The sequence below is a fragment of the Glycine soja genome, chromosome 16, assembly GCF_004193775.1.
Source record: "Glycine soja cultivar W05 chromosome 16, ASM419377v2, whole genome shotgun sequence".
Taxonomy (NCBI): domain Eukaryota; kingdom Viridiplantae; phylum Streptophyta; class Magnoliopsida; order Fabales; family Fabaceae; genus Glycine; species Glycine soja.
Genome location: NC_041017.1, coordinates 14533104 through 14549503, shown reverse-complemented (window position 1 = coordinate 14549503; position 16400 = coordinate 14533104). Strand labels below are relative to the sequence as shown.

General features: G+C 30.8%; 1 long non-coding RNA gene across 2 annotated transcripts; it reads right to left on the bottom strand.

Moving 5' to 3' along the window:
- Positions 1-5928: 5928 nt before the first annotated feature.
- Positions 5929-8806, bottom strand: LOC114389298. Of its 2 annotated transcripts, XR_003661738.1 has the most exons (6): positions 8544-8806; positions 8204-8249; positions 7159-7307; positions 6753-6811; positions 6311-6392; positions 5929-6245 (listed from the first exon to the last, which is right to left on the bottom strand). It is a non-coding gene; the product is annotated as an uncharacterized LOC114389298 (long non-coding RNA). The 2 variants fall into 2 exon arrangements; XR_003661739.1 differs by lacking the exons at positions 8204-8249; positions 8544-8806 and adding an exon at positions 7467-7577.
- Between the last annotated feature and the right edge of the window lie 7594 nt (positions 8807-16400).

Sequence of the window (16400 nt, the reverse complement as noted above, 5' to 3'; positions counted from 1 at the left end):
TAGGTAACATGCAGGCACAAATTTATCATTGAAATATACAAGTACATATTTATTATAATAATTTTTTTTACTTTTCATCTTTCCATTAAGTTACAAATGCGTCTCTCAAACATGAAAATGCAAAATTTAGTCCTTAAAAATATAAAAAATACACAAATATATCCGAGCGTTACTAATAGATTGTGGCTAATTATTATTATTATTATTATTCACTGCTCCTATTTGTTTAGCACTTATGTAATACATTTTTTAAATTTTCTTTTAATATATATATTTTTATTATTTTGATTTTCTTGTCAAATCTTAATCTTTGCTGTTAAAAAAAAATTTTTTCACTTTTAATCTTTAAAATTATTCCATATCACAATTCTAATTTAAGTGCCCTCATATTTAGATTGAAAATAATATGTGAGAGTTTTGAGTAGAAAAAACACAATTGGCAGTAGGACCAAATTTATTTATTTATTTATTTATTTATTTTAAAAAAAAAATTAATAAACTATTTTAAAAAAAAATCTTACAAAATTTAAACTAGATAAAGTTAAAGTGGAATTATAATTCTTTTTCCTTAATCAATAATATATATATATATATACACCTCAAATAAGAAAGAATTTCTTGGATATACATAATATGAATGAAATGAAAACAGTTACTAACAAATAAAGAATTCAAATAAATTTAAATAAAAACACAATAATACTCAAACTAACACAGAGGTTAACTTTAAAATAAAACAAAAAAAACTAATACAAAGGTTGTTTATTCCTTAGAGTTGTATCTCTCGCTGATTTTGGAATGACAGTGACCTTTCATTCCATTTGACATACTATGGTAGAGTACGTAATAAAGATCTATATATTATCTAATAAAAGAGAAGTACCTGGAAAAACTGAAAATACCTCTATCTAAGGTTGCGACACATGGCACTTTTTTCTGTTTTTTGGTCATTTTGCCCCCCACCATGTGTCACTTCCATTGGTGGATTTCAACTCCTCATTTAATTTCACTTAATACTATCTTTTCTCTTCGTTTCTCTTTCTCTTCCTTAATCTTCTGACTGTATCTCCCATCATTTCCTCACCAACTCTAAACCTGCCTGTTTGCGTTATTTCTTCACCACTTTCCTTCCTCTATTTGCTTGTTTTCTTCTTCATTGGTCTGATTTTTTGCATTTGCATTATTTCCTCACCATCTTCATTCTATTTTTTGCGATTTTGGTTAGGGTTCTTTTTCTTTTATTGGTATGATTTTTTGTGTTTGATTTTTGGGACAAGCTATAGTAACAACGGCGACTTTGGCAAAGAAGTGGTCGGAAAAGTTAAGAGGAAGATAGAGGTTCTTCTATTTTGATTTTATTAAAACGGTGTTTATGTTTATTTTTTTGTCTAATTTTTTGTGGTTTTTTTGGATGCTTCGTTGCTATTTTTTCCTGAAACTCAGTTCTAATATTGTTCAGAGTTTTACAGGACAGTCTACAAGGTAAGCTATAATTTTTATGCATTTTACTCGGTGCTTTCAAGTTTTCCTTTCATTTGGCTGATTTCTTCAGTCGCACACGAGGTTTTGTTACATGCATGCTTACTTCTATTTTGATTTTATTAAAACAGTGTTTATATTTATTTTTTTGTCTGATTTTTTGTGGTTTTTTTGGATGCTTCGTTGCTATTATTCCTCCATCTTTGCTGCTAAAGACAAGCACACAACAGAGAGAAGTTGTAGTGGCCACCCATTCGTTTTCGATAAGTTAAACATTAAACATGTTTATACATATCAAACATCAAGTTAAAAAAGGTAATCATCATCGATCATAATCAGTTTATTATCGCGAGTACACTAATAATCAAACTTTTTGGCACATATTACCACGTTCAGTGCACGTACATAGAAAGTGTAAGAGCGTGTTTGGTTTAATGTTAAAAATTGATTCTCATTTAATAATTGATTTTTGATATATGATTATGTATTTAATATCATATTAAAAAAGAATTAAAAATTAATTTTAAATTAGAAGTAATTTTGAATCATTTTTATATTCAATTTAAAATTTATATTGAAATTTATTCTAACTAATTTCTGATATTGTTCAGAGTTTTATGGGACAGTCTACGAGGTAAGCTATAATATTTATGCATTTTACTCAGTGTTTTCAAGTTTCCCTTTCATTTGGCCGATTTCTTCAACCGCACACAAGGTTTTGTTACATGCATGCTTACTGAGTTTTAGAACGAAAGTTGTTTCATTTTGGTCAGCTGGAATATTGTTTCATTTCCTGCATGTTGGTTGCTTATGGAAGTTTTTTTGTGGTGTTGTTTATTTTCACAACGGCGATGCCGAAGGTGACCCCACTTTGCCCATTCAAGGGTTGCAACAATAGGATTCACAGGACGGTGTTGAAGAATAAAGGTGTCATTTTTATTTTCACGTATGTTGCCCCCTTGCTAGATTTTAATTGTATTTCTATTTTGTTTAATTTAAAGGGATTGATGAGGCCCTTGTATTGAGAGATGGAGGATCTGACAAGCCTAAAAAGGGTGTATCAAAGGTAAGTCTCCTGCTATTATACTAAATACTGTGGAAGGTCATCATGTTAGATTGATCTAATCATTTATTTTTACATGGTTTTTTGTTGCACATGCAGGTTGTGGACAATGTGAACACCATTATTGCTCATGCTTTGGTTGGTAAGGTTGGTTCAATTTATCCTACAATAATGTTGTTAACTAAAGATTTTTTTACTGGCTCAAGTTAGGACTTGCTAAAGGTTATTTGGCTCTATCTAAATTTTATGTTGCTTTTTGTGACGATGAGTAGGACCCAACTCAACATACTGCTATTGACAACTTAATGGTTCAACAGCTTGATGGAACTATTAACGAATGGGGTTGGTGCAAGCAAAAGGTGCTTAGCTGATGGAACTATTATCCTACAATCAATATTTGTTTTACGTTTGGAAATTTGCATTTTGAATGTGGTTCATATTATTCTAATGCAAACTTTTTGTTGTTTTAGCTTGGAGCAAATGTCATATTGGCATTACAAGGTTAACCTTTTTGTGTACCTTGAACCTAATCATTAAAAATCTTCAAATCACAAAAATATATATTTGTTAAAATTCTAAATCTTAGAATTTTTTACTTTTTGCTTGGAAATCTTGATTTAGTTGTGTTTCTGCCATTTACAGGTTCAAAATCCACACAACATTAAATTCAATGGAACAATTCAAGGTCTAAAATATATGGAGAACTTAAGGTTTCTGTGGGTTGTTCAAAGGGAATGGTACTAATAATTGAAATTTGTTTCCACTGGTGGAATGAATTTAGTGTCTTCCTTTATGTCTTTAAGACTCACCAATTTTCTTTTAAAAGATATATTATAGCAACTGAACTATTGTGAAGCATAAAAGAACAAATGTTTTAGCTTAGAGCAAATGCCATATTGGCATTACAAGGTTAACCTTTTTATGTACCTTGAACCTAATCATTAAAAATCTTCAAATCACAAAAATATATATTTGTTAAAATTTTAAATCTTAGAATTTTTTACTTTTTTGCTTGGAAAGCTTGATTTAGTTGTGCCTCTGCCATTTACAGGTTCAGAATCCACACAACATTAAATACAATGGAACAATTCAAGGTCTAAAATGTGTATGGAGAACTTAAGGTTTTCGTGGACTGTTTCAAAGGGAATGCTACTAATTGTGCTCGAATTGTCCCAAATTCTGCTGTGAAGTTCTTCAGTTATGAGCAAGCTTCCAAGTAAGCTTTGCTTTAGATATACACTGATGTACTGCACTTTTATGATAATAAATTTGTAGTGATGGGATTCTGCCATCCTTTTTTATTTTTATTTTTTCAAAACAATTTTCTTTAAGGATGGTCACTCCTTTGGCAAAGTTGTTTCAATTTTTATCAGAAGCAAACTGGAAACGGTATGTCCATGTTTATTATTTTTCTCTTCTGGTGTGTGTGTGTGGTTGTTAAGGGAGATTATTATTATTATTATTATTATTATTATTATTATTACTACTCAAGTCAAGTGACCATTACTGTTTTTCAACCTTCCTTTTCTCTGCGAGCATTTTTCGCTATGGCCGAAGAATTTGTGAAGGATTCTGTTCATCAAAACGGCGTCGCCGCAAAGGTATTTTCTTTCTTTTTCTGCGACTCATATGAAGTCATCGACCGTGCTGTGAAGACTTGGCAAGTTAGTATTTTTCTGCATAATATATTTTTTTATGTGAAGAGATAAAAATTTGTCTTGGATTAATTTTCATTTTATATGATATACGTGCTTCTATTTCTTTTTCTTTCACTACAGCTTGGTATCTAATTTTTTTAATTTTTTTTTCAACCTTCCTTTTCTCTACAAGCATTTTCCACTATTTTATATGATGTACGTGCTTCTTTTTCTTTCACTGCAGCTTGGTATCTAATTTTTCAAACTTTTTTTTCAACCTTGCTTTTGTCTGTGAGCATTTTTCGCTATGGCCGAAGAATTTGTGAAGGGCTCTGTTCATCAAAACGGCGTCATTGTCATAACCCTTGATCGCCCCAAAGGTATTTCTTTCTTTTTCTTTTTCTGCAACTCATATGAAGTCACCGACCGTGCTGTGAAGACTTGGCAAGTTAGTTTTTTTTTTGCATAATATATTTTTTTTATGTGAAGAGATGAAAAATTGTCTTGGATTAATTTTCATTTTATATGATGTACGTGCTTCTTTTTCTTTTTCTTTCACTACAGCTTGGTATCTGATTTTTTAAATTCTTTTTTGAACCTTCCTTTTCTCTGCGAGCATTTTCCGCTATTTTATATGATGTATATGCTTCTTTTTCTTTTTCTTTCACTGCAGCTTGGTATCTATTTTTTTTTAAAAAAAATCCAACCTTCTTTTTCTTTTTCTTAATGAAATTAATTTATTCTCTGAGTATCTCTCAAAGTTATTGTTAGAAGTTGTTGTATTTATCTAAAATCTTTTTATTTGGGGGTTTGGAGTTTGGACATTAAAGTTTTGTTTGGGTTTGTTGCATGTTAGTATTTACATTGTTTACTAGCATGTAACCCGTGCGTAATGCACGGGTCGTTTCTTAAGTTATTGCAATTCAGTGTTGAAGAATAAAAGGCTGAATATTAATAACTAAATAATGGTAACAATAACAAAATTAACAAAATAAAAAAGCTGAATATTAATAACTAAATAATTAATTGTTCAACAACTAAATTAACAAAACATTGTTTTAAAATTTCAACCGTCCAGATATGATCTTTGAATATATGTCTTGCTCTGCCACATGTTTGTTGGTCTAGTGGAGGGATGAAGTGTATGTCAAACTGGTAGCTATGATGGATTGTTGTGGACTCGTAATTTACTAAATAGCATCTTCCTCGCCTGACTCGTATTTCGTAAATAAAAAAAATTTAGGCAATGAAAGCATAGTAAAACATGACTTTATGGTTGTGAAAAGTAGCGGCAAATTGGATGATCAATGGTGGTTGTATGATCGGATATTTCATCTGCAGCATGGGTCGCTCGGTAAGCGCTATTGTAAAGTTTAATATGCATATAAAATTAACATCATCATAATAATAATAATAATAATAATAATAATAATAATAATAATAATAATAATAATAATAATAAAATTAAATAGAATCTTAAAGCAATACTTAGGACAATTTAATGGTATCACAAACCTCATAGACTTTGAATTAATCTAGCTTGTTGCAATAAGAATAAAATTTATGATTTAAAATACAAAATTGCAGAAATCATTTAAATAATTAAGTCAATAGTAAATAAAATATTATGAGTATTCTTATAAATTTAATTTATCTTGCTAGTCCACGGAAAATCACCTTGAAGCATGAATATATATATATTTGTCTTCCTTTTCCAAAATGAATAAAGGACTACTAATAAGTGCATGTTTGGAGATAACCATTTTAAACCGTTTTAAATGTACTTTTCAATACCGAAACATATTTCTAGAGGAAAATACTCTTCAATACTTTAATTCTGAAAAAAAAATATTTTTGGAAGCAGTACAACGGTTATCCAAAATATTTAGGCATCTTTGAAGGGGATCACACAGATATTCAGTAATTTTATCAACACGAACGCAGCCCATTGTCCGTACAGCTAAGGCACGGATCAAACCAAGATGTGTGCATTCCTTTTGGGGCTGTGCCTCATCATGAGTTGTCTCACTGTGCTTTCTCTTCTTCCCCATTTTTTGCTAAAAAATCTGCCATAAAGAACCAAAATCATATAACAAAAATGGTACTAAAATTATATGCATAATAAACTTACGTTTGCGCTTCAGCAGTTTAAGTTTCAATCTTTTTTTCAATTGAATTTTTCTCTGATGATCTAGTGGTATCTTTGGTATCCCCTGCTCAACGAATTAAGCAATATCAGCTGAAGCAAATCTACCAAATCTGCTATTAGCTTAACATACCAAACATACAATATTCTATTGGTCCATGAATTTTTTTGCAAGATAATCACATTGAAATAAAAAAAATAAAATATATACAGCACAATAACAAAAAAGCATAATTATTAAATTGAATTCTACACAACTCACGAATTCAGTGTATAGGAGACAATAACATTTAGCGAGAATCCTAAGAACGAAATTACAATACAATTAGAAAAGTTACAAATTGCAGCGATAGGGAGTGGATGAGAGGCAATAGTGTGAAGTAGAGCACACAGCGGGAGCCAGAAGTGAGGGAAAAGAATAGTATACATGATTGAAGTGAACCCGACAGAAACATCTTGACCCAGAATCCATGCCTCTTTCGGCCACTGCACACCATAGTAAAAACAAATGCCACAGGAACAAAGTTTAGAGTAGGATTTTCAATCAACAAAAAGAAAGTACACAAATTAATCAATATTGAATAAATTAGAGTGTATATATAGTGTCATTATTGATAATGTAATGTCACTTCCACAAGTGACAATTTTGTTCTCGTGCTTCCAACCAATAATACAACATGCATTCAACTATAAAATTTAGTAACTTCATTAATAATTTATGTAATTTTTTGAAGTGAAATATATTGATGTAATTAATTCATTAAAATCTTATGAGTATAATTTAATTCAATCTTTGTCCGTTTGCTTAAATAAGATTCAGTACTAAAATAAACCTTCAAATCAGGCTTGATGGGCATGCAAGGCACACTGTGTGAATTTGGGTTTCGGGGATCTTTCACTGCGTGATATTCTCAAACACTTGGTGAGCATGCTGCAAAGGGATTACTCATTGCTTTGTAAGAGTAGCACGACCCTGAACCATCTGCTCTCACACACGAATAGATAACAAAAAGAAAGCAATACATTAGAACCCCATTCAAGTCAAGGGCAAAAAAAAAATTAAAGCCTTCACAAACAACAAAATAATATCAAATCATATATATTATCAAGCAACTCTCTTGCCCTCTTCATCTCCACTCACACTCTCTATGTATCTTGTTTGTGTTTCTTTTTGGATTTGTTTCGCATGCATGAATCTCCTTGTCACTTGATTCTGGAGATCTTATAGAATTTTTTGATCTATTGGATAGCGTCAATTGTTATCAATTTCCAAAAATAATCAGAATTTTAGGATTGAGATAATGAACTTTGGGATAAAACAAAATTTCAATATACAAACACATAATAAATAAGGATCAAAATTATTTAAAATCACTTTGACATATATTTTTTTTAACGAAAACTAAGGGGGTGTTTGGTTTGATTGTTTTCTGTTTTCATTTTCACTGAAAACAGAAAACGGTGATGAAAATGTGTTTGGTTGGATTTCTGAAAACATTTTCAGTGAAAATGAAAACAGGAAACAACCAGAAAATGAAAACAATAAATTTTCGTTTTCAGTGTTTTCAGTTGAAAACAGAAACCTCATTTCGATTAAAATGAAATTGCGGTGACAATGAATGTAATTTTAAGCAAATCTAAAAATACAAAAAGACAAGAAGTCAATAATATATCATAAATTTTCAATATTTTTATTTCATGAAAACAGGAAAACAAGAAGTCAAATCAAACATGTTTTCAGAATTCAAATCTTTTAAAAACGAAAACAGTTTTCAGAATATGAAAACAGGAAATAAAAACAGAAAATGAAAATGCAAACCAAACACATCCTAAACTAATTATATATGGTATCATTAAAGAAAAAGATGGAGCTCACACCTTGCTTGGATTGAAGTTACAGAGAATCTCCAATAGTTTGAAGAGCCTATACAGAAAACATGCATGTAATTAGATTTCAGATTCAAGAAAATGAAAATCACACTCATATATATTGTTATAAAGTGCGTGAACAACTTTAACAGGAGAAGAATCTCGTGACTCAACCATAAAAATAAAATAAAAAGAGGGGAAATTACTACTTTGGGATCATTTCCTGCGATACCAAAATAATCTGCAACAGGCTTTCAAGGAAAAAATAGCAACGAAGCATCCAAAAAACCACAAAAAATCAGACAAAAAAAACATAAACACAGTTTTAATAAAATCAAAATATAAGAACCTCTATCTTCTTCTTAACTTCTCCCACAAATTCTTTGCCAAAATCGACGTTGTAATTGTAACCTGTTCCAAAAATAAAACCATATAAAATCAGACCAATCAAAGAAAAAGAACCCAAACCAAAATCGCAAAAAATAGAATGAAGATGGGAGCCCTCAGCAACTCTAAAACTCAACCGAAAACAAAAGAAAAAAGTGGAATTGAAGAAAACACCAAAATGAAGAAGAAAGAATGGAAACAGAGGAAACAAATTGGTGGGGAAATGACACAAATGAAGGAATCGGGTTTGAAGTTAGTAGGGAAATGATCGGAAACACTGGAGAAGAAGCCACGTGCATCACCAACAGAATGGCCAAAGCTAAACACTCAATGTGGCATAAAACGTGGCACAAAACCAAGGTAAAGCTGAAGGGGCATAAAATGACCAAAAAGCCAATAAAATGGACATGTGTCATCAGCTGAAGCACGGGCACAATAGTAATTTTCCTGGGATTCTCTTTTATAATATAGAATATAGATGAGTTGTTGTTGTTGTTTTGCCTATGCACTAATCCTACATTTCTTTTAATTCATTCATCAAAAATCAATTGGCGAACGATTCGTGCGTATGCACGGTTACCGACTAGTTAATAATTAATTAAAGAAACAAAAAATATCAAGAAATAAAAAGGCTTTCATTTTTTTTAAATGGTAACTCAATTTTTTTATATCATAAAACTAAAGAATTTTATTTTATTTTAGAAAATAAGTAGTTATATTGATTAATTAAAAAATTATTAACAATTTGATAGATGGATAAATAGATAGATAATCAAAGTATAAGAATTCAAATCTTAAACTGTATTTTACTATTTTTTAATCCCTTTTTTCATAGCTTCTCTCCTATACAATTCATTATTAATGCCCTGATATATTAGTCGCACTTATACTTTCGGGACTAAATCTTGTATTTTCATCATTCAGACACGTATTTGTCAACGGGGTTGGAAGATGAAAAGTCAAAAAAATATTATGACAAATATGTCCCTATGCTGGCAATCCACGTTGACAATCATTTCAATGATGAATTTGTCTTTCTGTGTCACATAGGATATTTTATTAATGGTGACGGATGGAAGTTAACGATAGGATATATTTGTTGCACTTTTTAAACTTTAACTAAATTTTGTATTTTCATCTTTCAGGAATTTGTCAACGAATTACACATTCACATTGAGGGACAAAAGTGACTATTTACTCAAATACAAAATATAAAATAGGTTTAAATATGTAAATATTTTATTTTTGTGTTTGTTGTCTAGTACATTTTTGTTTTAGGTTCAATCCTTATAAAATAACATCTTTTTATCATTAATAGTTTATTTTAATATCTGGTAAATTAATAAAAAAAAAATTGTGTTTGCTTCTTTATAAACTAGTAATTTTTGTTTTAGTTTATATAAATGACAAATGAGAAATATTTATCATGGAGCAAACACAAAATTTACTAATTTATTAGAAACTAATTGTTTTATTAGAGACTTCTCACAAATTTTTTTATTAGAAAGCAAATGCAAAATCAAATATTTATTAGGAATAAAAATAATTATTTTAAGTAACTAACGGAAACACCGGCGTTATCGCCACTATGGGTCTATAATTCTATTGTACTATATTATTTTTATATATCATTTTTTTCAATATATTTTCTAAATACATGTTAATTTATATGAATTTTCTTATTTCTTATATCATATTTTAGTTCAATCCATAATCTATCATATTTTAACAGTATTAAAAAATATCTAATTTAATAATTACTAAAATAGAAAGTTACCTTAATTTTAATTTGGTTTCTGTTTTAAAAGGTTTAAATTAAACATTAATGAAAATGATTTTTTTTATTTGAACTATTTGAGTACATAATTTCAAAACTAAGAAATATAATTAAAATATACTATTACATTGTAATTTAAACATTAATAAATTGTCATGATAAATATTACTAAACTTTCATGTAAATATAGATATTCAATGATATAAATATCATTAATATAATCTGACAAACACAAACAGAATTTTTATCCCAAAAAAAACTTTAAAAAATAAGGGGAAGGACTAAAGCTGAAAAAACAATAATCAATGACCATAGGGTTTAAATATAACACTACTTTAGGGAAAGTAATAGGAGGAAGGATCCATTAATGACCCAAGAGAAAATATTGACAATATAGTGAGATTAGTTCTCTCAGCAAAGAATTTTTTTAATTCATTTATATAATCTACTTTTTAGCAATCATTTTTCACATATAAAACTCATGAATTACTTTGTAAACCAAACTTGCTAATCTTCCGAGTTTAGATAAAGATTACAAAAAATTAAAGATGGATGGGTACATTAGAGGACCACATCCTATCCTATCCAACATAAAGTTAGTGCTAAGTGCACTACCACCCTATTCTTACAAAATCCCTCCTTGTTTATGCAAAAACACTCTGAGAAATATTGTCCCGATACAAAAATGAATTTGCAGCATGTGCTCCTTGAGTAACCATTGCAACCATAGAATCTCTAACAATGACACAATTCCACGCAAACCCCATAGTCAAAGCTCATAAAAAATATGCTACAAAATGCTACTTTATATATGTGTAACCCACACCATCATACCAGTAAGAAAATGCTAGTATATGCATAACACATTATCTGTATGTAGCAAACTGATATATAATGCATAATCCTCAATTGCTCCTTTCCTCTACTGGCCACTCCAAAAACTTTGATAATTTTCTATGTTGCATTGTTGTTAACACATTGGACCATATTTTCAAAGTTTTCCACACCTTTCCTATCTATTCTGTGCCCATAAGATATTTGATATAATGTCCCTGTCCCTGTCCCTGTCATAGTGTTGAAAGTATCCCCTAGACTGGAGTCTAGAATTAAATTCTTGCATTATTATCAGTATATTTCTTCTGGTTCTCTTATGCAAGACGAAAAATAATCCCAATTTTAGTTTCATCAAATTGAAGCATATTTCACAAAATCCCAAAATGTTGCAAAACGTAATAGTTTAAGTTGAGGTCATTAAGTCGTTTGAGAAGGTCAATATGAGGTAGCTGAGGACCAGGAATAGCCTGTATTCCAAAAACTCCTAACTTGAACCCAAAATGTGTTGCAATGTAAGAAAATGCTGAAAATGCCCATTCATTTTAAGGGATGCCTATAGCTAATTTACTTGAAATTCATTTGACAGTTCAAGTGATTTAATTATTCTGTAAGACCAAAACCATTTCATGATCAGAAACTAAAGTATTGTGTCCTACCTAAAACTGTCAGTACTTGCATCAAGGCACAATGCAAGATCTTGTCTTTATTGAAAAGCCTGACATGTCAAAGATCCTAATGCAAATCTTGATGTGAGCTTTTATTTGCAAAAGCTTTCATGAAAAGAATAAAAATAGAGTAGTCAAACTAATCTAATGGACTATTCCGAATTGGCAAATTGGAACTTCCAAAGGGAAGTTTAGCTATTGTTGAACTGAAACCACCCCTCAAAAACCTCTGTTCTATCAAAACACTGACAAAACAACCAAAACCAGAACGTGACCTCTTATTGTAACTGTACATATCCCCTACGTTATGTTATTATCATATACATCAAAGGAATGCACTTGGATTTACTAACTAAGCTGTTAAACGCTGATAAAAAACTAAACTGCTAAAAAGTACGTGAAGCCTTTCTTCCAAGACTGTACTTTCACCTCTTCAACAATGTTGTATTTGAATCTCTTCCTTAACAATCATTGATTCTTCCAAAGCATTCAACTTAAGAATAAAACACCATGAAAACTTAACACACATGTAAAACAATTACTGCAAATTAGAAAGAAAAACAATTTGAGCAAGCTATTAAATTTTAACAAAACCTCATAAGTACATAATAAATAAATCATAAAAAATCTACCTGTATTGGTTAAAATGAAAATCTATGACATATATATAAAATATATATTTATCACACAGCGTCCAAGGTAGATCGTCTATGTGGGGTGGACAAAGAGAAAGTACACAATGATGAGACGATTAAGTTCAGATATCTCCTATGTTAGCTTTTTTTTCACTCAACACATTGCTAGCACGAAAAATAAATATGCAATTTGAGTAAGAAAAAAGTACACGGGATACCTATAGATGAGTGCGGTTGGATAATTGCTTGTCATGTTCCCCTTGATGCGACGACTCTGGCCTTTCCATGGCCCTGCCTGTGGAAGCCATTGAGGAACAGTGATAGCTTTGACGTTCCGGCACAACGAAAGTGGATGAAGGAGCAAAGGAAAAAGAAATAAAGAGGCGAGGAAGGGAGGAGGGGATATTGAATCGGTTCTTCGTGAAAGAGAATGGAATGGAAAAAACATGAATATGAAATAATGACACGGGAAGAGGATAAATAATTAATGGGAGCATTAATCATGTTGGGGAATGATTTTTATGGGCGACAATATTGATTAGAGCATAAACGAAAGGTCTCATACACGGGAAGAGAGACAGAAACTAAGCTAGATGTGCAGGAGGAAGGAGGAACTAAAGTGTCAGTTACTCCCTTTGATGGAAGGAGAAAACGCGAGGGAGTGGGCAGTTACAATCTTGGTTATATTGTTTTACTCATTTTTTCCTTTAACTAAGAACATGAATTTATTTATGAAGATAAAAATAAGGGCATAAATGGAAAGTAAAAGTGAAGACCTAGGAGTACTTGCAAAAACTTGTATCTTTTATCTATTGATATAGATATCCGTGTATTATATAATTATATGTTAATTATTTTTGAATATAAATCAAGTGATTAAACACAAAGTGACTGTACTCTAATTTGATCTTTGTTGAAAATATTTTTTTTTTGTCAAATTTTACTTAGCTTGGGTAAACTTTGAAAGGCTAAGATAAAAAAAATATTAGCAACATACTTTTTTACCCACTCTCTTGATTTTGATTCTACAATTTTTTTTTTCAAAAAAGAAAAGTTATTTCATTTGACACTCTAGTTAAAGTATGACCGACATGATTAGTTCGCCTCTTAACAAAACTCACCTTTGAGTTTGAACTATTTTTGAGATAATGCTTACGTAAATATATAATCATTGGGACCTCTGAACAACCTTGTATGGTAGAAGATAAGTTATAGTTATAGATTTACAATCTTGCTCATAAATAACATTGGCTAAATCAAGTGACCGGATCCAAATCAAAGTTTGGAGAAGACCCCAAGCCTCAACCTCCATCAAATTTGGAAGTCCATGCTAGAAATGAGTTTGAGCTTTTATAAATCTTCCTTGATGATCATGAATTATCATTGATAAATCACTTTCTAAGTGATATTTTGTATGATTTTTTGTGTCATTTTGCATTTATTTTATTGGAAAAACTCACGTTTGGACACTAGTTTTGTATTGCAAAAGTATAGTTGTTCAAGTGAAAGAGTTGGAAATTGGTCAAATCATGAGGGTTGTGGTCAACTCATGAAGGTTGTGGTCAACCAAAAATGTCATATTAATCCATAATGATCCAAGGCTTTAGCATCACTTCCGACCACAGTCGTTGTGCACCTTTTCGATAGTTATCTTTTGGAAGCTATATATAGAGGTCTCTGTCTTTGTAAAAATTCATTATTGAGTTTTATTCTTATCTTTTACGAATTTGAGAGAACTTTGAGGGCTTTTGAGAATTGAAGAGCGTGGACAACACTGCTAGGATGGACCATGATCATCCTTCATGTGTATTGGTATGTCTATATATACTCTTTATAGGATTGTTTAATTTTTCTTTGATCATGAGCGGCTAGTCCGAGGGATGTAACTGTCCATTTGTACCATTCTCCTTGTTTTATGGAAATCCTCATTATTTTATGTTAATTAATTATCTTCCTTATTTTAATGTTTATTTGGAACCAACCATTCTAATACTCAATTGATTGCATAGTAGTGATTATCTGCATGTAATTAGTAGATCTAGGTAGATAATGTTTTATACCAAATTGCATGATCAAATTGTTTGGGTAATCTCTGATAGATTAGTTAATATTTAATTAATCATTACTAGAATTGATTTTATCATTTGACTTAAATTGACAAATCCATGATCATTAGGGTATTAATTTAAGGCAAAAAACATCTTCTAACCTTAATCATAGGTTTTAGTTGATTTTGAAAATTGGTAATTAACTAGAAAAGGAATTTCATTAGGACCAGGATTTGGGGAAAATTAATACTAGTGAGTCATAACCCGTGGTCATTCTTATCATCACTTAAATCTCTATTTATTTTCGTTTAATTGTTTTCTTATAAAAAATTGAAACCATAAAAAAATATTTAAATCCTCATTTTTAATCATCTCTATTATTAGTTTAATAAACTTAACTAATTGGGTAAGATATTCATACTTTCAAGTTCAGTGTTACTATTGTGTAAGGTACAGTTTCCCTTATGCAAGCCTAACATATTTTACGCATCAATCATGCCTACACTGAAGCAACTTTCAGCCTTAAAAAGTGCAACATCTATATTGCATTTAAAGCAGCCTTATGGTGATATTTGCCAATTATCCAAAGGTTGATGAATCCAACGAGCAACAAGAATATTTGCATGTTGGTGATGATGAAAAGATTGTTTTGCATGTTGCCATTCTGTAAAATACTGCATGGAAATTGAAACTGAAATGTAAGGAGGATTGGTATGCTCATTCCAAATATTGTCATTCCGAAAATTCCAAATACTCCATAAAATAACAGCAAATTTGTTGACAAGATCTTCATGGGGTGATTTTAGCAAGTAAAAAAATGAGCTCTTTAACACCTGCTACATTCACTTTCCATTCAGTAAATTGCCAAATCCCAGCAGCCGACCAAATGCTTTAGCTTGATTGCAACAAAATAAAATGTGCCATTCATTTTCAACATTGGAGAAACAAAAAGCATGTTATTGGACATTGAACTCCTTTACATTGAAGCCTTTGCCTACAAGGAAGGCATCCACGTAACACTCTCCAAATAAAATATTTTATTTTAGGAGGAATATTTAATCTCATGTTGTTCTTGACAATTACCTGTGAAGCGTGGATACTACGCCAAATAAAACTTGGATTATGCCCAAGATTGGCATCCAAGAAATTCCTATTTGGAAAATATTTAGCCTTGAAGATATGTGAAACTATACTATCTTGCTTGGTTAGAAACATAGCCAAGTTGAATGCATGAAGATTTCTGAAGCCCATACCACCATCTTTTTTTTTATATCACTAATTTACCCCAGCTAAGCCAATTGATCTCTCTTTCCGCCACATTTTTATTTCGCCACCAGAAAGAATTCATCATTTTCTGAAGCTCATCCTCCAAAGTAGAATACACTCATACAATAAGTTTGTATAGATTAAGCAATGGGTTTTAAAAGAATTTCCTTGTCTGCCTTTGAGAGATAGTTTCCTGACCATTGGTTGAGAGACCTCTAGAGTTTGTCTTTCAAGAAACCAAAAGTAGTTTTCTTCATTTGCCAATGATTGATGGAAGTCCTAAGTATTGGTGCTGAAAAATATCTCTAACTTCTGGTAAAAGAAAATAGTCATCAACAAATAGAAGGTGTGAAAGGATATGAGATCCTCTACACACTTTCACTCCATGGATGTTTCTTCTCATCTCTTTATATCTCAAAAGTGCAGAAAGACCCTCAATACAAAGAATAAAAAGGTAAGGAAATAGTAGGTCACCTTGCCTAAGCCTTCTCCCTAAGAGAATAGGTCCTATAGAATCCCCATTGATCATAATTGAATATTGAACAGTTTGGAGGAAAAGTTTTATCCAACTCACCTACTTTTGGCTAAAGCCCA